General features: G+C 39.8%; 1 long non-coding RNA gene and 1 pseudogene across 2 annotated transcripts in view; one reads left to right on the top strand and one right to left on the bottom strand.

The window, feature by feature from the left end:
• The window catches only part of LOC137090617 (uncharacterized), a 32,434-nt gene that overhangs the window by 10,548 nt on the left and 645 nt on the right, over positions 1–21,241 (bottom strand). The window contains exon 2 of one of the 2 annotated variants that reach the window (XR_010907920.1): positions 4,965–5,155. The exons of the other annotated variant lie outside the window; for it this stretch is intronic. This is a non-coding gene — a long non-coding RNA (uncharacterized lncRNA). The remainder of the gene's footprint in view (positions 1–4,964; positions 5,156–21,241) is intronic. 2 annotated transcript variants of the gene reach the window in all.
• On the top strand, positions 11,311–11,427 carry LOC137091712 (5S ribosomal RNA; annotated as a pseudogene).

Here is a 21,241-nt window from a genome sequence, read left to right as displayed (position 1 = left end):
TTTTGACCAAGGTTTTGCATTTAAACTTTCAAGGATTAAACCAGTCATGATCAAGTCAAAGCGAATGGGCCATTGAGATGCTACGTGCGTGCTACAATGGATACTTGGCAAGTTATTTTCAAAAGGTGATAGGCTACATTATATATTAGTAGTTACTTTAAAAGTAATGTTACAGTACAATATTACTCTGTATTGCAATGCGAAAATGTATAAATTATGTTAAGACAGAACGTTCAAAACATCCAACCACTTTATGAACATAGGATAAGCAAACTATATCTCTCAGTTGGATTAAGAAAACCAGTGCCGCTAATAAAGTTTTGACGGATGACGATTGTAATGAAGGTAAAGACAATTACATTGACATACAGGAGTCGTACACTAGGCTTGCACGAGTCCGTTGTTATTGATGCGCATTCAAGCCGTGCATGTGTGCTCTCAGCTCACTGATCGCTCACACTTACATCGTATTTATTGCCACATTCTTTCTCTTCTCCGACCCTGCAGCTCTCTCGTTTAGCTTCAAGTGCTATTTCTCGATGTAAAAAAGTCACCTTCTAGTGTTTATAACTGTGACAGTGTTTCTCATAACTGACATTACATCTTAAATTAAAACTATTTCTCTTAAATGCAACTTTATGTCTCCCAAATATGACTTGAAACTTATTCGCAGCACTAATTAAAAATTGCAGCATTTTTTTCCCCGTTAAATCCACTTAATGTCATTTCAAAGAGCATATATTGGATATTTTCTTTATTGGATGGGCCTAGTTAGCCTGACATGGTCATACTCAATTCTAGTCAGAATATGAGTCTGATACTGCTCCATTGGGCTGTGATTATGGGCCGTGTTTCAATCGAACCAGGAAAGAAATCAATTGGATAGACCTACAACCAATCAGAGCAACGAACCTACGCATAACGTTAGTTGTCAACTGCACTGTGTTGGCAAGTCCGCATAACTTCCGTCGGTTGTTTTCTATGTCCGCGGGTTGAAGCGACTATTATGTGATATATATACCCATGAATTTAGCTGGCAACCATGCCAAAATATCACACATTTACCCCCCAAACACCATTTTTTTCCGGAGAACCCCCCAGAGAAGATATTGTTTAGGGCTAGTAGTTGCCGTGCTTTGTTGTAAAAACTTGGCAACCCTGTCTGCACGCACGCTGGAATAAACTGGAAGAATTTAAGGATACACAGAGTAACGTTACTTACCAACTTGATCATCATTTTTGAGAGAAATAGTGAAGGTGAATGCATATACGAACAAGCTCTCCGTTTAGGATCCGAACAAATATAATCCAAGCGCCTTTGATGACGTGCATGATTACGGTACTGTTGATCATCTGTCCGTCATCGTCTAAAGCCCGCCCTGATGATTTCATTGGTCCGAACAGTTTCTGTTCAGGCATAATCAATCCTCTATGGATCGAGTCCAGACCGAACTGCCCGAGCTCAAATGTTGTAGGCAGGGCTGAGTTCGGCTAGCATCCAGGTTAGGGCCTAGTATGACTGCTGTGTATAAAATAGCATCACATCTTTTATGTAGCATTGTATGCTTTAACTTTTACAATCTGTTTATGGGTTCTTGGCCTTTACCGACATGGCATTTTTTGACCATTGATGCCCGGTGACAGTTCAGAGTGGCGATCTTCCCCTCTGTTTTCCTCTCTTCTCTATCCTTATCTTTCCACACGCCAGAGCTTTCAGGGGCTGCAGGAGTCTGCATGGCAGATGGGTGCCTTGCTTTTACATCTCACTTGAGGGATAGAAAAAACAGCGCAATCTGCGACCCACAATGCAGCATCAGCGGAGTCGCGTAAACGAAACAGGGAATCGAAGCGAGGGCACAGCCCAGATTCTTAACAATCCCTTTGAATCCCCACTTCCCCCTGCCTGGCCCTTCAAAGTGTGCCCAATGTTTTATTTATCTGACAGAGGGAGGAAATAAAGAGCCCGGCACAACAGAGTACCCCTTCTGTTTCCTGAAAAAGTCGGCCGTTATCGAGAACGAGGGGAGGGACAGTGGGGATTCGCACATGTCTTTGAGAAAGAACTACAAATCCCAACAGGCTCGGTGGTGGAAACGGACCAGCTGTCCACGGTTTTGCAGATCAGATCCCGTTGTCTTGATTATGAAATCACAAAATAATGAGGAGTAAAGTGCAGGCATGAGTGTTTTCTCCTTTGTTCTTGCTTTTGACAGAAGTTATTTTTCTCCCGTTGCCTCCAAGCTGTGGTCTGCGGTTGCCAATGTTTGGTGCAGGACTGCATTTGTTCCCGCAGACAGAAGAGAAGACTCGTGGCCTGCCCTGTTTAAAGCTGTCATCCAACTCCCGCCTTGTGTTTTATTCAATTTTGACTGCGGCCCATACGCCTCCCATACCAACTGTCATCATCAAAATTGCAAAAGTCCAAAGCAATTAGACTTTTTGGAGACTCTCTTGTAACTTCTGTTGTGTTCTCGCATTATATTATATAGATGCACTACTTTATGGAAGAAAAACAAAAAACAGAATAAACTTCTTGAAAGTTTTTTTTTTGGAGTATTCATAAGAAAAGATTAATAGACGGCACTTCCAATTTTGTCTAGTCTGAATATGGTATGTTAGTCCCACTTTGCAAAAAAACAAACTGGTACAATTTTAGTCAGGCTAAAGCAAAAGATTGCTTCAGTCTGACAGAAGCTGAACTTTTAGGGTACTTTCAAACTAGCATTTTTGGTGCTCGCCCGGGTTCGAATGACATCAGAGTTCGGTCCGTTTGGATGATGTGAACGCTGTCTACCGAACTCGTTGCGCACTCGCGAACCGTACCGAGTCCACTTCAAAAGGGTCGGTACATGTGAACTCCAGTATGGTTCGCTGCTGATTTGAACACAATCGTACGAAATCCCGGAAGTGAACCGGTATTAAAGGTGGGGTAAGTGTTATTTCAAAACTGTTTTAAATAACGGACTCGGGCCGAGTCCAATAACAAACTTGTAGCCAATCAGCAGGTAAGGGGCGTGTCTACTAATGATGGTGAGAAGAGAGCGCTCAGTGCAAGTTATCATACAAAACATTAACACATGACGGACATTAGCTGAGAACTAATATATGCTGGCTTTTGCTTGAAAATGCTCGTGTGCCATGTTCGCTTGTTTGTCCATCGTATTGTCGCTTACTTCAGCAAAGATAAAGACACGCTCATTTCCACACCGTATGGAGCATCTGAATCTCCTCACTGTCTGTTTCAAGCGTCAGCTCACAAAATGTGTCCGACAAGTTAGATACTATACTCCTAATATATTAGGAGTATAGTATCTTTCCTCTTTTCATGATCTACATATATCAGGGTTTTCAAACTGTATGATGCCAAGGACCCCCAAATAGGTCCAAAAATGTTTTCATGAGGGACCTTCTTCCTAAAATCCATTTATATATGGAAACAACATTTAAACTGTTAGATAAATAGTAAGAGTGATATTATAAATACAACATATTGTTTCCGAACTTAAATTGGCTGTACATAATGTTGGATGTATAAACCTGAAGAATTACATTTTTAATTAAAAATGATTTGTATAAGCAACTTTCATTATAAATGTATGCAAGCAGCTCGTGCACTTCATTAAGGATGCAGCTTTATAACCCCAGTGAGGGAGATAAAGGGGACTATAGTGAAAAAAACACTAGAAAGATACAAAGGAAAGAAAATTCGGGAAAGAATGTTCGGTAGACTTTATCCATTTTTGCTTTGTCCATTTATTCTCAGAAATTCTCTGAGGACCCCATAGAACCTTCTGGAGGACCCCTGGGGGTCCCCGGACCCCAGTTTGAAAACCCCTGATCTATATAACCCTAATCCGGTCATAATTGTAATATGTCGTTAGTTGGACTCGTGCTCGTGTACTATTGAGTTGTTCATGAGAACGGTTTGTGTTTTTGTGATAGGGGTGAGTTTTCCATTGAATATTCGACCTGGATAAGTAACAGAGATTATGCCATTAGTCATTGCCTGGGTTAGGTATGAATGGGGCAGAGCTATCCAAATAGGGGCAAGACACTTTTGGGGATAGGGGCGTGATTGTTTTGGTGATTTGAAATATCAACAACGGTTACCAGAAAGCACGTACCCCTCCTTTAATTACGTATGATTTGATTTAAATGTGTGGTGTATGTTTCACTCATTTTCCTGATAAGCGTGACTGACATACTGCAAGCAGAGAGCTGTAAATCTCATCTCTGCTCACCTTCAGCATTCTTTAGAGCATTTGCAGTACATTCGCGGCAGATAGAAACAAGTGCCATTACGTACTGAAGCTTTGGTAACAAAACCTACGGTTCAAAAACAATTAGTAAAAGATAGGTAAGCAACAATATTCATTTTGTGACTTTCTCGCTCGTCGTTGTTACCAAGCAACGGGGTAAACAACTGCTTCTTTGACGCAAACGCACCCCTGTTCATCACAGTCCTGAGGGGGCGGGGGGAGCAATCGAACTCGGGTTCGGTCCAGGCAATCGAACCAAGTGTGAAAGCTCGAACCATAACTTCCATAAAGCTTTCTGAGTTGACTTCCATAATGACTGGCTGATTTTTTTTTAGTTTCTAGACAAATTTGAACTTTTTACGACACAGCAAATGAGCAAATCACAGCAGGCACTGAAAGCAGGCTGCATTGTCAAAAAAGATTTAGATATGAACAAAAAAGCTGACAGTGTTAATATGGAACCAAAAAGAGGAGCGCAACCTGGCATTCACTCAAATTTTGCACCTGCACCTTAACAAATGGAGCTCTCCTGTGTGCCTCTCTGGCTTTCTCTGACTCCATCTCTCATTTCTATTCAGCAAAAACTCTCATTCTGCCCTACACCTAGGCTCTGGGCGACATTTTTCGGGGTGTTTCTTCTGCTCTGTGTACTGAGTGTGCGTTAATTTGGGCACATCCCTGAGGAAGTGCAACAATGAAGTGGACCTGTTTGGGAATGCGGTGCCAAGATTTGGGGGGATGACACAGCGAGGAGTTGGAGACACCTGGTCTGCCTGAAGGGCAAGCGGAAAACTTCTTCCCCCTTTCCCTCGCTCTGAGAAAACAGCTGCTGATCAGCATCTCACAGCCATCTTACCATACTGGCTCAACCTAGGCCATCAATCAGCCAACACCTCCTGGGTGAAAAAGAGAGAAAGGGAGAGTGAGCAATGAGCAATACCTCATTTACTTTGGCATAGGTGTTCAGTATACTTTCACATGAGTCTCACATCAGTTTTGATGGTCTCAGTTTGTTGACAGCCATTCAAGAACCCTTGAAATCGTGCGATGAACACGATTTCCTTAATTATGTTTCTTTTTAATATTTAAATTTCCACTTGTCAGTGTCTCAATTCACATCCATACTGCTACGTATGTGAGAGATTAGTGCAATCAAAGTATGTCAAAAATATTGCCTATCATTTCTGGTGGATTTTCAAAGCAAGCATGCAATTGGGCTAGTTTCAGACTAAATGAGCTAATATATGGCACACTACCCCAAATGTGAAGCAGTTTTTAAATGCATCAAATCATGACATTTAAGGTAATGAAATTAGCATGGAAAGGTTTAACAAAAGTGATGGTAGGTATGCGAATTGCAGTCACAGTCCTCAACTTCTTTCCATCTGTATGTGCTTTAGAAGTTTCTGTTCTCCATGCAAGTGTGCTAAAAGAGGGAACCCTCTAAACGTCTGTCTATCTTTCTTCTCCTCTGACGTGTTGAATAATGGAAAGTTGCAGGAGGAGCGCTCCTAGGCAGAGCTGGTGACATACGGACCCAGACACGTACTCCGGCACACAACTTGGTCAGCACAGATGAGTTGTGGGAAAACAAGCAGCTGCGGGAGGAAGAATGGACCATAAGGCTCGACCGCTTGCCAAATTTCATCATCTATTATGGATTGCCTGAGAAGCGTACTCCACTGCGACCGGGGGCATGTCTGAATCACATGCAATCGCAAATCCGCACCGAGCACAGATATATTAGAGATTTCTGCCTGGCTTTATGGAATTTAACATGTTACTACAGAATTAAAGGATTTAGATGGTTGAAATGTCTTGTATTGAAATATCCCTGCAATTTCAAATCAGATATAACACAGATTTACTGACTTACTGAGAGATTTATTGCCTGTTTGCTCAGAATGATAAGTAGAGGATAAATCTGATCAATTTATTAAACTATAAACTATAATAAAAGCCATCAGATCCGAAACCAAATTGATCTGAGCTCTTTGAAAAGATACAACATAAAATGTATATGATATGCTACATGGTTTGCTGTTGTCATTTTTTGTTTTATAATCCTGAAAGAAATTCCTGAAAGAAAAAAATGATTTCTGCATCTGTACCATGTCAGACAGTAATCTTTCATATACATGACTAATATTATATATATATATATATATATAGAGAGAGAGAGAGAGAGAGAGAGAGAGAGAGAGAGAGAGAGAGAGAGAGAGAGAGAGAGAGAGAGATCAATGGCAAATATGACCACCCACAACAAATAAAAGATACAATCATAAAGGTAAAACATTTTATATTATAATAATTTTATATATGATATAATTTCCTTAAAATGATACAATTTCCTGTTTTGTTTTAGTTTTTTTCCGGCATGTTGGTTGCACCATATGACTTTGATTTGGCAGATAAATGTTATTCATATATTATTATGCCAAATTATTTAATGAGGTTTTATTTTCAATGTTATTCTTTAATAACATATTCTTATTCTTATTAAGAATAATATTCTTTATTCTTAATCAGGAAAGCTATACCATAAAAGTTTGCAAAAAATATCAAGTCTATATATGTGAATTTACAGTATACCATGGTTCCTAATGAAAACAATTATATTCATGTGGTACCCCAAAGTACTTCAATGAATCAGTCCAAAAAAAAATTATGATAACCATAAAAATACACGTTCAAAAAATACTATACCATTTTTTTTTTTTTTTTTTTTTTTACACATTTCAAAGAATATTGCACCATTACATGAAAAGTCTATATTTCTGAAGTAAAATCCCACTTCATCAAGGCGGATATAATATCCCTACCATTCATTATCTACGACGTGCACGCTCTCTCGTAAGAAGCAGAACTAAAGCAGTGTCGAGAGTTTCTATATCTTTTCTGAGGGACCACTTTGGCAGGCACCATCTCCACACAGCAGTCAATTGCCTTGTAAATTACGGGGCCGGGGTAATAAAAACTGATTTGTATATCATCAGGAGTGGAGAGTGTGTCTGTCTTGTAAATTTAATTAAACAGCAGGTGCAAAATCAGGTCATATGGCTTTGATGTGCCCCATGTGAGAATGACAACCAGACAAAGATTCTAATATGGGCAGCATTTACATATTTTTGCATGGACGCTTCTACATTGGAACCGCCATCACCTTGTAGTGCATCGAATCCCCCCACCCAAAAAAATCAAACAGGATTCAAATGAACCGTCACCTCCGATTTTAATAGATCTGCACCAACGTTTAAGCTCTTCACAACAGCTTTAATGTTGCATAAATGCACCTATTATGGTCGGCTCACCCTTAACTGAGAAGCTTTAGCTGATACAAGGCAAATTATCAGCTCATTGAATATGCTAAATATGTATACTAGGGAATAAACACGAAAATATTTAGGCACTATCTGCGCAGATACTGTGCTTCTTTGGAGGCTTGCAAAGCAGTGAAGCTAGAAATCATCCTCTTATTGGACGATGTGACCTGTGACATCAGTCCCGCCTCTGTCCCCACAGGACCCCGTTGATTTGATTTGACTTGCAAGAGGTGTCAGAGTCTGACCTGATGGCAACAACCATCTTGTGCTTTTACTTTCTACTTTCTTGTCTTTTTTCTAGAGGAGGTGCTGGATAATTACCACCTAGGATGTTGCCATCTGTGCCGCCTTTTCACGGTCTGTTAACTTGCCTCTCAAAAACTTTTCTGGTGGCAAGGGCCACACATGTAGTGAGTGCACATTCAAGCATCATTAAATCCTATGCTAAAGAGGATAGACTCTACTTATGGCTCAGAGCAGTATGTCACGCCGCCCCAAAATAGGCCGTTAGAAAATCAAGTCCCAAAAATGTAATAAATTCAATGTGCTTTTGAACATCGAGGTCATGTTAGCGCGATCCGGTCCAGATAGCGCTGGCACGAGCTGTCTTTCCAAAGTCAGTCTGACCTTATCCACCTTATGTCCAGTTAGGCACAAACGTGTGGAATAAATGTTGATATCCGAGAGCCGTGACATTATTGTTCTGTCTTCTATAGCGGCAGAAATCAAGTCTGACCCGGCCGCCAACAATAGCTGTGTATTGTTGTGGTGGAAATCTGTTATTAACAAGCTGTCGGGTATTTGCGCTGACAGATTCTTTGTGAAAGCCTCACTTAGGAAACCACGGTGTCAAGCTGAGCAAGTTTTTAATGAGAAATGCCAAGCAAAACACAGCACACTGCTGCAGGAGCGAGGAGGGGTACAGGTGCATGGCTGGAAGCGGTAGATGGCTCAATAGCCAAGAGAGAACATATCTGTGTTCAGGATCTCCTCTGATTATTGCCACACATCAGAGAAATGAAGCAACATCAACACAGGTGCGTGGCAGAGGGTTATGGGAGCCGGGTTGACGTGTTCTGTGAAAGCTCGCGCTGTTTTATTGCTCGTGATGCTTGCTGCGCCACGCGAAGATCCAGCAGCGGTACATTATTTGATATGAAGCAGTTCATCAAAGCTATGATACAAAAAAGAAAATATTACACCAGAGAAATGATGATTGTTTTAAGGGGAAGCAGCCGTTCTGCTTTGAAGGAATAGTTACGCTTTTAGCTCAGGTGATGTTGAATGCAAACAATGATTAAAGGGGTGATGGATTGAGAAATCAACTTTCTCTTGAGCCTTTGATATATAAAAGGTCATGGTAACATAAGAATATCCTGTAAGTTTCAGAGCTGAAAACGTCCTTGTTAGTAAAAGAAAAGCTTTTATAGACACCAGGCCTATAAAACAAGGCTCTCAAATCAATGACGTATTAGAAGGGTTAAACGCCGCCTCTATGTGTGCCAGCTTCTCTAGCCCCGCCCACCGACTCGTGGAGCTAAACGACAATAAACACGCCGAAGATAGAAAGATAATCGTTTGTAAAGAAGACACAACTCGACACTGGATTTGCAGACATTGAGATTAAAACACAATGCTGTTTCTTTTTATATTGGATACGGAGGAATGGTGCAGCACACTTATGTGAGTAAAACATGTTTTTTTTGTATGCGATATTAGCTATTGCACTGTTACAGATCGTACTGATTATGTGTATGTGACGTGTCTAACGGAGCATACCAGCACGATGTCACAGGCTGGAGAATCCCTTATTTGTTGATTCATTGCGATTCGGGTTCAGACTCCCTGGGCTCGCAAAGCTCAACATCCTGGGGCTATGTGTTTTCCAGACGGGCTACCAAAACGTAAGCACATCTGTGAATCTTGATTAGTGAAATAACATACATTTCTTGATCTCCATTGTGTTTGAAGAGCCAGCGTGTGTGGTTCTTGTTTATATCCACCGATCAGGCAGGCCAAGGCCTGAGGCAGGCTCAATCACAGGTGAATGAGAGATAAATCATTGTGTTTGTTTGATAAATACACTGAAAAAAGGAAAACACACATCGTCCAATTTACTTAAGGGGGGGGGGGGGTTGGGCACTCAGTTTCAGTCAATCTCATGTCAATCTTGAGTACCTATAGAGTAGCATTGCATCCTTCATATCTTCGAAAAGTCTTAAGCTTTATTATGTTTATAAAAGAAATATAGGCTGTACCGAGTCTTTCCGGAAAAAACCGAGCGCCTGGAGGCGTATCGTGTGGGCGGAGCTAAAGAATGACGAGTGCGAACAAAGCGGTGACGTCCTCAGGCGTGGAGGAACCGATCTCAGCTAATAGATGATCCAGAATCAAATCTGAGGCTGAAATAAATTGAACAGGAGAAACAGCAACACAGGACGTCCGTCTCTGTGGTATGTACTGTATTTAGTGGCCTGTCAACATTTGTGTGTCTTTACTCGCAGTTTATGAGGACATGAATCGGTTTATGGACTATTGTATGCGACTAAACCTTAGCAGTAGCAAGCAAAACGGTTTTGCACGTCAGACTAGTGTAACGTTATACATAGAACAACACTGGAGTAACGTTAGCGCATTTGAATGACGAAGCACGCGATCGTGTTGTTTACTGATGTTTACTCACGCGACGATAGCCAACAGCAGAGACATTTGAAGCAGTTTTACTCACCGGCTGCTTCCAAAGCAGGACCGAACCTTTATCGCTGGGACCGCTCCGTCAAAAACACACTTCTTTGGTATGATTTGGTGAAGTCCTGTGACAGCAGTGACCAGGGATGGAAATTAGTAAACTTATTCCTAAATTACTAATTTAAAATTAGTAATTCCTAACACAACGTCCGACTGATCCGAGGGCGCGCATGCGTGTTTCCTGTGGTGTACAAGAGGTAAAAACGATATAAATACTGTTCGTTTTCTCACACAAACCGCTCGTTTCGTGTCTTAGGCCATCAATGTGTAGTTACGATGGGGAATTGTTTAATTTGGACTTCTCTGTGTATGCTCTTTGAGGTGGTGACCATAGACCTGCATTATGTGAGGCACAGACAAGAACGGTTTGACCTAAAATGATCAAAATTGAAACTACTGGGGAAACGAATACTCCTACATCTCGGATGCCCATGAGGTAAGCTAAAACATTTCAAAATTTAATTTCAAAGTGAACTATCCCTTTAATGTAATTCTCTCAAATGTTTTGAGACTGAGCCCCGTCAGAGAATTATTCCGGCCGCTTTCAGAACATGTGAACTCATTAAATATGCAAATCTTCTCCAATCCTAGCTGTGGGGGTTGTCTTCCAAGTCTCCACTGCAGCGCGCCCATCAAAACTCAGCGTTCTAGAGAGAGCCTCAAAACCAGTTTAGAAAATAGCCTATTACTTATTAGTTATGATGTTTTTGAATGTAAAAACCATGCAAACGTCATAACTTAAGACAACAGCATAAAACTGTTATATAAAACTCCGCCTCCCACTGGTTATTCTTGCGAATGCAGATAAGTTTCATTCTTACGAAATATCCCCTAGGAATGTACTGTAGATTAAAACTGAATATTGTTCTTAAATGGGCTGGAGTGATTTATGGCACTGCAAATCATTTTTATCTGCTGCCTTTATTAACGTGAAAGTTGCAATGACATGAAAGTGGCGGTAGACGTCGTAATGCGACTTAACCAGCAGCCATATCACCCTGTAGCCCAAGACTGGTTTCCCACTGAAGCTAAGCAGGGCTGAGCCTGGTCAGTACCTGGATGGGAGACCAACTGGGAAAACTAGGTTGCTGCTGGTAGAGGTGTTAGTGAGGCCAGCAGGGGGCGCTCACCCTGTGGTCTGTGTGGGTCCTAACACCCCAGTATAGTGATGGGGACACTATACTGATAAAGAGCACCGTCCTTCGGATGAGACGTTAAGACGAGGTCTCGACTCTCTGTGGTCGTTAAAAATCCCAGGATGTCTTTCGATAAAGAGTAGGGGTGTAACCCCGGCATCCTGGCCAAATTTGCCCATTGGTCTCTGTCCATCATGGCCTCCTAATAATCCCCATATCCTGATTGGCTTCATCACTCGGTCTCCTCTCCACCAATCAGCTGGTGTGTGGTGAGCGTTCTGGCGCAATATGGCTGCCGTCGCATCATCCAGGTGGATGCTGCACATTGGTGGTGGTTGAGGAGATTCCCCCCTTCAATGTAAAGCGCTTTGAGTGCCTTGAAAAGCGCTATATATATCGAACGCATTATTATTATTATTATTACATGTTGAGATGTGGGCGTGGCACTTTGAGGGCCGGGGTTTAAGCAGACTAAATGATTGGAGAAGTCCTGCATATGTCACCAGAAAGAAGTCTATCATTTAACAGGAAGTTCCAGTTATGACATTATGTTAAAGATAAAAATTTGAAATAAAAATTAACCATGTGATGAATCGTTCACAATAAGATAAAAATAGATAGGGTGATTTTTTTCATGACAACGCAGTAATACGATTAAAAAATGTGGACACTGCAGACAGAATCAAGTCAGTCGCCTGACAAGAGAAAAGAACCAAAACAACTAGAACACTGAAAACCCTAATAAGTTGATTGAACTCAGTTGATTTGAGTAAACTCGTTCCCTAAATTCAATTGAGTAATGGAGTCTCCCAAAACTTGTATATTTAAGTTCACTTAACTTGCGCATGTGCTCACGTTCACTGTACTTAAATTGTTAAGTTCACCAAACTGGGTACACCAGAAGTTCAGTACTCCATACTGGGTACAACCAATCAAAACTTCAGCATGCATTGCAGCATGAATAAATTATACATCTGAATTGTGACACATTTTCTTTGATTCTTACTATTTGCTTTTACTTTTGCTCTTTTGTTCTGATGTTTTTGTAGCTTGTTTTATGTTGAGTTGATCTGTTTATCGGATTAAAAAAAAAATTGTCACCATTGTAGAGATTCATACATGGATTCTTGATGTCTGTGCCTGTATAACTAATGCCGTAGATTTAAACATTTTGTGCACAAAAAAATCTCATGGAAATTTGTATTAATATTTCATTAGACTCTGCATGATATCAGGGATTCTGCCAATATATAATGATGTTATCATCGTCAATGATTAAACAACATCACTTGATGATATTTTCTCTTGACTTTGTGTTCCTTCACAAATGTGTCTCACAAACACAAAACAGCCAGAGAAACATTCTATTATAATATTATACAGTCAAGGGTCAAGAGCCCAACTAAAGCAAACACTGATCTCCATCATGGTGACTTCCAACAAAACTCTTATTTTCATTAAAACAGAAATAAAGTCAGTCTGGTTAGTTATAAGTTAGTTCACATATTATTATTATTATTATGTTTAGTAACTTACGAATTTACATTTACCGACTTTAAGATTGCACACAATTAAAAAGTCTCCATCTTAATCTGAATCAGCAACAGAAAAGGACCGCCTTTTGTGAATGTCCTCCAATTAGTGAATTAGTTCTTGTTGCCAGACAGAACTCTTTCCATGGCCAATCACATCAAAGCAAGACCAGCGTGAGCTATTTTAATTAATTATGATTTTGAGTTAATTCAACTTGAAATCTTAAAGGGGTACTTCAGTGCTGGGAAGATTAATCTGTATTTAAACTGGGTCATCAATGCAGTAGAAATGTGAAATTATTTTTGAATTTGGTGTCTTCTAGACTGAGAAAAGACAGAAAATGTATTTTTGTCCCATGGGGATGAAATACTACAATTCCCAGAATGCTTCGCTGCCCTGTGAGGCCATTCCCAACGCCACAAACTTCATTACTGTGACTGAGTAAGAGACACTACAATTAAAAACTGAACGTGTGTGTTCAATATAATGAGTGAGTCACCGCGCGAGTATCACAGCACTGAGCACTGACTGCAGGAGTGATGAGAGCTGAGGTAATCGCGACTACACTCGCGGCATACATTCACAACGCGAGTTCAGTCTACACGTTTCAGTTTATGCCTTTGCAAGCTTAACTTTCATAGAAATGAATTTGAGAAGTTAAAAGACTTACATTGCTCACCATAGCTCCGTTTAAATGAGTGCCTGTAGCTGAGCTGAGCTCTCCCTGCAAGCTGAGCTCTCCCTGCAAGCTGAGTGTAATCTCCCATCCCCCATGCGCGAGTTCAAAACATGCGGAAATGGCTCCCTCTGCTGGCTGTAGTCTTTAGCCTTTGGGCAAACATTCCTCCTATGATGCAAAAATCGTCATTTTGCATCATAGGAGGAATTTTTCCAGAAATAAAATGCATAAATCTCTCGTCTCAGGGAGATATGAGAGGGGAAAGCACAATAATTTGAATATACTCCAGGGTTTCTACTGATAAAAAGCCATATGCTAATCGCTGAAGTAACCCTTTAAGTTTATGTATTTTGTTGGTTAATAAGTTATACTAATTTATATTTTTGAGTTTTTGGACTAAACTAGTAATATTTAGTCAAGATTACTTGATTTGTTTAAGTAAAGACAACATTAGGGTTTACAGTGAAGATACAACATTAGTGTTAGTGAACAGAACTGTTCCTAATGTTCATGACACATTCATTATGAACCCTTTAGTCACTAACTCACTACAATGACCTGAATCAATACATAAATTATATTAAACAAATCCCATTAATTGACCTTGAAGCAATTCTTACATGTAGGAATGAAGGATGACACATATTTACAACATGAACTTCAAAAGATTTGTTTAAAATAAAAAGGAAGAAAAAAACTGTTATATTCTCTCTGGGTACCTTTTCTAGACTTATTTACACTGTTAAAGAGTCTAAACATAGCCAAAAATAAATAAATAAATAAATAAATAAATAGTTGGATATATATACATTTCCGTATTTCTGTGCCAATTCAAATACACTCCTTCAGCATTCGAACCATAGACAGAAACAGAAATGGACACACGATCCCATAGACTTCAACGACGGAATATGAAGTCAATTAGAAGCACTCACTTCCTGATGGCTGAGCGAACTGCGCAGACTCAGACTGAGCTTGACGACGTAGATGTGACGTAAGCAACCTGTCGGACAGTTGTAGATCTGAATCACGTTGTTTAAATGTTTTGTCCCGTTGCTTTTGGCTCACTATGGGCTTCTCCCTATTCTTCCCCCTTGACTTTATCGGACTTTATGTCTCCACGTCCCCCCGACTGACTCATAGACAGTAAAAGATTGCTTCTGAGCTTCTCCTCCTGTCTATACAGTAATTTCTCAACTGTGCGACAGTTGGTTATGACGCAATCGTTAGCCTATTTTTACAAAAACAGCTTCTACTGGGCGATAGTGTAAGATACAAGGTAACGGAGCCTTTTATGCATTGTCGTGTTTCTTTATAAATAAACAATGGACAAATGGAGTCTTTAAACGCCTCAGATGTAAATTTATTCACTGTCAAAGTGACTCAAAAATGAATGGGAGTCAATGGGATGCTAACAGCAGGTGATGGCTTGGTTAGCAATGGCCGCCCCTATGGGTGGAACGCTTTCCGAGTGCTAGATCACCCCCTTGATTCAAACAAGTTTTGGAGAGCTTTTATTAGAATGGCCCTTTATGAAGTAATAAAGGGCAGAATTCCTTGTATGGGCACTTCTCCCAGATGAGCGTGCGCACATCAAGCAAAACTAGACTGTCAAAGACAAAATTCAAGTTACCGGGAAACTGCTGGCGCTGTCTTTTTTTTTTTTTTTTTTTTGAAAGAAACGGTACAGCGTATCTGTCTTCTATAAATATGATCAAACTTAAGACTCTTCGGACATATGAATGCAATGCAATCCTACTCTATAGGTACTCAAGATTGACATGAGATTGGCAGAGACAGTGTGTGCTATGCCCCCTTTAAACCCCCTTAACAGGTTTAAGCTGGTGTTTCAGCATGGCTAAGCAAGATGTTAAGCTTGTTCAGCTGGCAAAGCTTGAAAAGGGTGGAATGGCAATAGTGGCTAAGGTAGGATTTGGTCCGTAACGTTTGAAATGTGAAGGCTCGAAAATAAAGATGAGCTCAAAAAAGATCCAGCTCTAGCATATGCAATAAATTGCTCACCTATTGTCCCAAGGTGTGTCCATTGATTTATATGAATACACCAAAACACCTATGAGTCCAATAGAAATGTCATGAGCGCAGCTGAGAAAGCTCATAAACTCAGGTGAAGCACTCCAGGCATCAGCCGTGCAGAGCACCGGAGTCCTGGAAGCAGACCTTTACTACTGACAAACGTGACAGTTCCTCTTCATAATGAAAATGATCTAGCTGCAGCTGTTGTAGATAACATACAAGAGGGCTTGATGTGTTGGCAGAGTTGTACAAACAAGTGAGTGAAAGCTACATTTGGAACGCTCGACTATAAGCAACATGAGGACAACGACTCAAACCTGGATCGTGGTTTAACGGCGTTGCATCGGGCCAACAGCATTAGTGCTGGCAGCACATTTGCTTGCGTAAGCTGAAGGCTGACGGGGCAGGTCAGGGGAATGTGTTGTGTCATCTGTAGGCCTGAACGCGTCTACACTGCACTATAGACCTCAATTCATCATCAACCTCATCATCTTCTCCTAATTAACCTTACTCCCCTGTGGAGACAACCCAGCAGCAACATGCCCTCATCTAATCAATCCAGTCATAGACAAACTCACAGCGATCTATGCACAGGTATGAACGAACAAGTCAAAGGCTTACTGAACTTATTAGTCATGTACAACACATTCACAAAAGTGGTTGTGTAGCAGCCAACAGCAAATTAGTATAACAGGGCCATGATTTAAGCAAGCAATTTTTATTTTGTGACAAGGATCTTGATTTATTTTTTCCCCAACACACATCATGCAGGTCTGTGTTTTTTCACAATGAAGGGCAACTATGAATAAAATCTCCAACATATTGTTTTTCTGTAAATAAATACCTTGGAAAAATAGCATAGCTCTCCTTTGAACCTATATCATCCAGTGGCATATTAAAACTGCATGAAGTATCACAAAGGCTCTTGTGACAAACAGAAATATAACTGTCATTTTCTCACCCTCAAGATGATATTTTGAAGAACGTCTGTAACCGGTCAGCTGACGGTAGCCATTGAATTCCGTAGTATATACTAAGTCAGCGGCTATTGTCATCTGTTTGATTAGCAACATTTATCAAAATATATTATTTTGTGTTTGACAGAAGAAGAAAAAACTCATGAGGAACAACACGAGGGTGACTAAATGATGACACTTTTCATTTTGGGGTGAACTATCCCTTTGAAAGCCATGTCAAAAACATAACAAAAATTTATTATGGATTTAAATTATTTTGTTGTTTATTTGCAATGTCAAATATTACGATTGAATATAAATAAAATAGGCCTACTACAGTACAAATATAAATTTTAAAGAACTGAAATATAATGAAGATTTGTCATTATAGATTTTTCTTTAAAATCTCCTGATATGAAAGGATAAAATCTATCTTTTTTTTTTTACTTAATTCATTTGTATTTATTTTTTGACAGTATGATAGTCAAACACAAGCATGCCAAACTTGTTTCATATTAAGAACTTTTTTAGCTTATCATTTTGCAGCCAAAAAGCCTTCTGAATCTGCTTAAAGACACGTCAAGAACATCTTGGAGCTTCTCATTAAAACTTTTATCTCAGCGAGTGTGTTGATTTGTGCCATTTAGATCTGTTACGTGCGTATACATTGTTTTGTTGAGTTCCAGGTGTAGAGGAAATAACAGTACAAACAGGTTAAGCAAATCCCATGGTTTCCCCTGGTTATTGATACTTTGGTTCCCTCACTTGGTAGACTTGTGCAATGCAAACATCCCATAAACATGGACCATTACTTAGTGTGTTAAGTGACATATTTATGCTTTATGCTTTTCTAATCCATCTCAAAAGATAATAAAAACAATAATAAAAAAATAACAAAAAAATATTTATTACAAATATATATATTTAATTACATAAAAACCAATGGCTAATAAATATTAAAGGTGATAATGAAGGGATTATTTTTCCAAGATTATAAACACATGGCTCTTAATTACAGGTGCTCTCTCTCTCTCTCTCTCTCTCTCTCTCTCTCTCTCTCTCTCTCTCTCTCTCTCTCTCTCTCTCTCTCTCTCTCACACACATACACACACACTTTATGCAGCCTTTGACGCAGCAGTGACAGAAATAACCCCTCATTAGCAGTTAATCATGTTAACCTGACTGAGTGTGCAGTGATGGAGAGCTAACTCAATTTTGCAACAAGAGATTGATTTCTTACAATTAAATGAACAGGTGCGACGCATGTTGAGTTTCAAAATTAAGAGTTTGGAACAATCTCTCAAGTTTATTTCAAACAGACTTCGCTAAACAGCCCCATTTTCCTTTTTACAAATTAAATGTGACGATTTCAGTGATTGCATATTTTGGAATTAAAGTGTATGAGAACTTTGGGTAGAAAGTTCGGCCTCCAAATAAAGCTAATCTTTAATGTAAGACTTTAGCCTAAAAGGGTTATTTTAGGTAAAAGGCTCTGTTCAAATGAAAGAAGTTTCTTATGCTAACCAAGACTTGCATTTATTTGATTAAAAATACAGTAATATGAAATAATGTGAAATATGGTAACATTTTAAAATGTTTTTCATTTAAATATCAAGAATCATTTATTTATTCCTGCAATGGCAAAGCTGAATTTTCAACTCCAGTCTCCACTGTCACATGATTGTTCAGGAAACATGTGGATGTGCTGATTTGATGCTCAAGAAACCTCTTATTTACCACAACTATGGGACGCCATCTTTCTTTCCAGCTCAACTGTCGGTGAATGGAACGCACAGGATTGTGGGATATCGAAGGCAGCGAAGGATACATAATATGCTTCAGATACATAATATGCTTCAGATTCAGACGTGCCTTGATATGTGTGAAGGCAGCATTTTCCAGGTTTCAGGTGCTGCCAATGTTACAGGCTGGTGAGTGTTTTTTTTTTTAAGGGTTGGAGCTAAAGTGCTTTGCGAAAGTATTTGGCCCCCTTGAACTTTGCGACCTTTTGCCACATTTCAGGCTTCAAACATAATGATATGAAACTAATTTTTTTGTGAAGAATCAACAAGTGGGACACAATCATGAAGTGAAACGAAATGTATTGGATATTTCAACAAATCAAAAACTGAAAAATGGGGCGTGCAAAATTATTCTGTCCCCTTAACTTAATACTTTGTAGCACCACCTTTTGCTGCGATTACAGCTGTAAGTCTCTTGGGGTATGTCTCTATCAGTTTTGCACATCGAGAGACTGAAATTTTTTCCCATTCCTCCTTGCAGAACAGCTTGAGCTCAGTGAGGTTGGATGGAGAGCGTTTGTGAACAGCAGTTTTCAGTTCTTTCCACAGATTCTCGATTTGATTCAGGACTGGACTTTGACTTGGCCATTCTAAGACCTGGATATGTTTATTTTTGAACCATTCCATTGTAGATTTTGCTTTATGTTTTGGATCATTGTCTTGTTGGAAGACAAATCTCCGTCCCAGTCTCAGGTCTTTTGCAGACTCCATTAGGTTTTCTTCCAGAATGGTCCTGTATTTGGCTCCATCCATCTTCCCATCAATTTTAACCATCTTTCCTGTCCCTGCTGAAAAAAAAGAAAAGCAGGCCCAAACCATGATGCTGCCACCACCATGTTTGACAGTGGGGATGGTGTGTTCAGGGTGATAAGCTGTGTTGCTTTTACGCCAAACATAACGTATTGCATTGTTGCAAAAAATTTCAATTTTGGTTTCATCTGACCAGAGCACCTTCTTCCACATGTTTGGTGTGTGTCCCAGGTGGCTTGTGGCAAACGCTGAACGACACTTTTTATGGATATCTTTAAGAAATGGCTTTCTTCTTGTCACTCTTCCATAAAGGCCAGATTTGTGCAGTATACGACTGATTGTTGTCCCATGGACAGAGTCTCCCACCTCAGCTGTAGATCTCTGCAGTTCATCCAGAGTGATCATGGGCCTCTTGGCTACATCTCTGATCAGTCTTCTCCTTGTATGAGCTGAAAGTTTAGAGGGACGGCCAGGTCTTGGTAGATTTGCAGTGGTCTGATACTCCTTCAATTTTAATATTACACTTGCATAGTGCTCCTTGGGATGTTAAAAGCTTGGGAAATCTTTTTGTATCCAAATCCGGCTTTAAACTTCTCCACAACAGTATCTTGGACCTGCCTGGAGTGTTCCTTGTTCTTCATGATGCTCTCTGCACTTTAAACGGACCTCTGAGACTATCACAGTGCAGGTGCATTTATAAGGAGACTTGATTACACACAGGTGGATTCTATTTATCATCATTAGCCTTTCCGGTCACTATTGGTTCATTGAGAGATCCTCACTGAACTTTTGGAGAGAGTTTGCTGCACTGAAAGTAAAGGGGCCAAATAATTTTGCACGCCCAATTTTTCAGTTTTTGATTTGTTAAAAAAGTTTGAAATATCCAATAAATTTCTTTCCACATCATGATTGTGATGTTGATCCCACTTGCTGTTGATTCTTGCTGTCCCCACACCCCACTTGCTGTTGATTCTTGCTGTCCCCACACCCCACTTGCTGTTGATTCTTGCTGTCCCCACACCCCACTTGCTGTTGATTCTTCACAAAAAATTACAGTTTTATAAAGCCTGAAATGTTGCAAAAGGTCGTAAAGTTCAAGGGGGCCGAATACTTTTGTAAGGCACTGTAAACTCTGCAAGAGAGTGGTCCTTCATGATCAATGTCCCCCACACCTGCCATAGATGATAGAAATTCATAGGTGTTATTCCTCTATTATTACACGGCTCTGTGAAATACTTGATTCTGATTGGTCAATCGCGCATTCCAGCGGTATGTTATTTCCAGATAACAACCGCTTGACCGGTACTACTTCTATGCTTAACGCTGGGGCCATCTTTTGGCTGTTAAATACTTAAACAGCCATGGCTACAATGGAAGACTTCAAGGCGGGTTTCCTTTATAAAGTTTTAAATATGGATATTTTTCTTACACAAACGCATCGATTCGAATCAGAAGACTCTATTAACCCATCAGAGCATGTTATTTGATGGACAGCTGCATTTTTTATGGTATTCAAAAACAGCTACAACTACTGCTGGGATTAACGTTAGCCTGGACTTTTTTTTAAATATAACTCCAATTGTATTTGTCTGAAAGAAGAATGTCATATACACCTAAAATTAATTGAGGGTGAGTAAATCATAGGTTTGGTTTCATTTTTGGGTGAACTAATCCTTTCAGCATTCATTTTCAACATTTAGCAGCAATCGATAAAGGCTTAAAGCAGTTTGGAACTGTTTTTCTTCGCGGAAGCTTTGCGTAAGAGCTAATAAAATATTTAATCTCAAGACTATTTTGTGTCTAATTTATTTGAGATTAGTAGCCGTGTAATAAGCAGGATAATGTACACCCAGCCGGTTGTTATGCAGAATAAACCCCTTCAGTTCAAAGTGATGCAAGACCCCTCCGCTGGGTGTACATTATCCCTTACTTAGCCAGATGAAAACAGTCAAATGTTCACTATGAATCACAATCATCAGTCCAGTTCAGATTCCTTATGAACCCTAACATCTGATAAAATA

This window comes from Pseudorasbora parva, chromosome 10 (assembly GCF_024679245.1).
Source record: "Pseudorasbora parva isolate DD20220531a chromosome 10, ASM2467924v1, whole genome shotgun sequence".
NCBI classification, from domain to species: Eukaryota; Metazoa; Chordata; class Actinopteri; order Cypriniformes; family Gobionidae; genus Pseudorasbora; species Pseudorasbora parva.
This window is presented reverse-complemented; position numbering and strand designations above follow the sequence as displayed.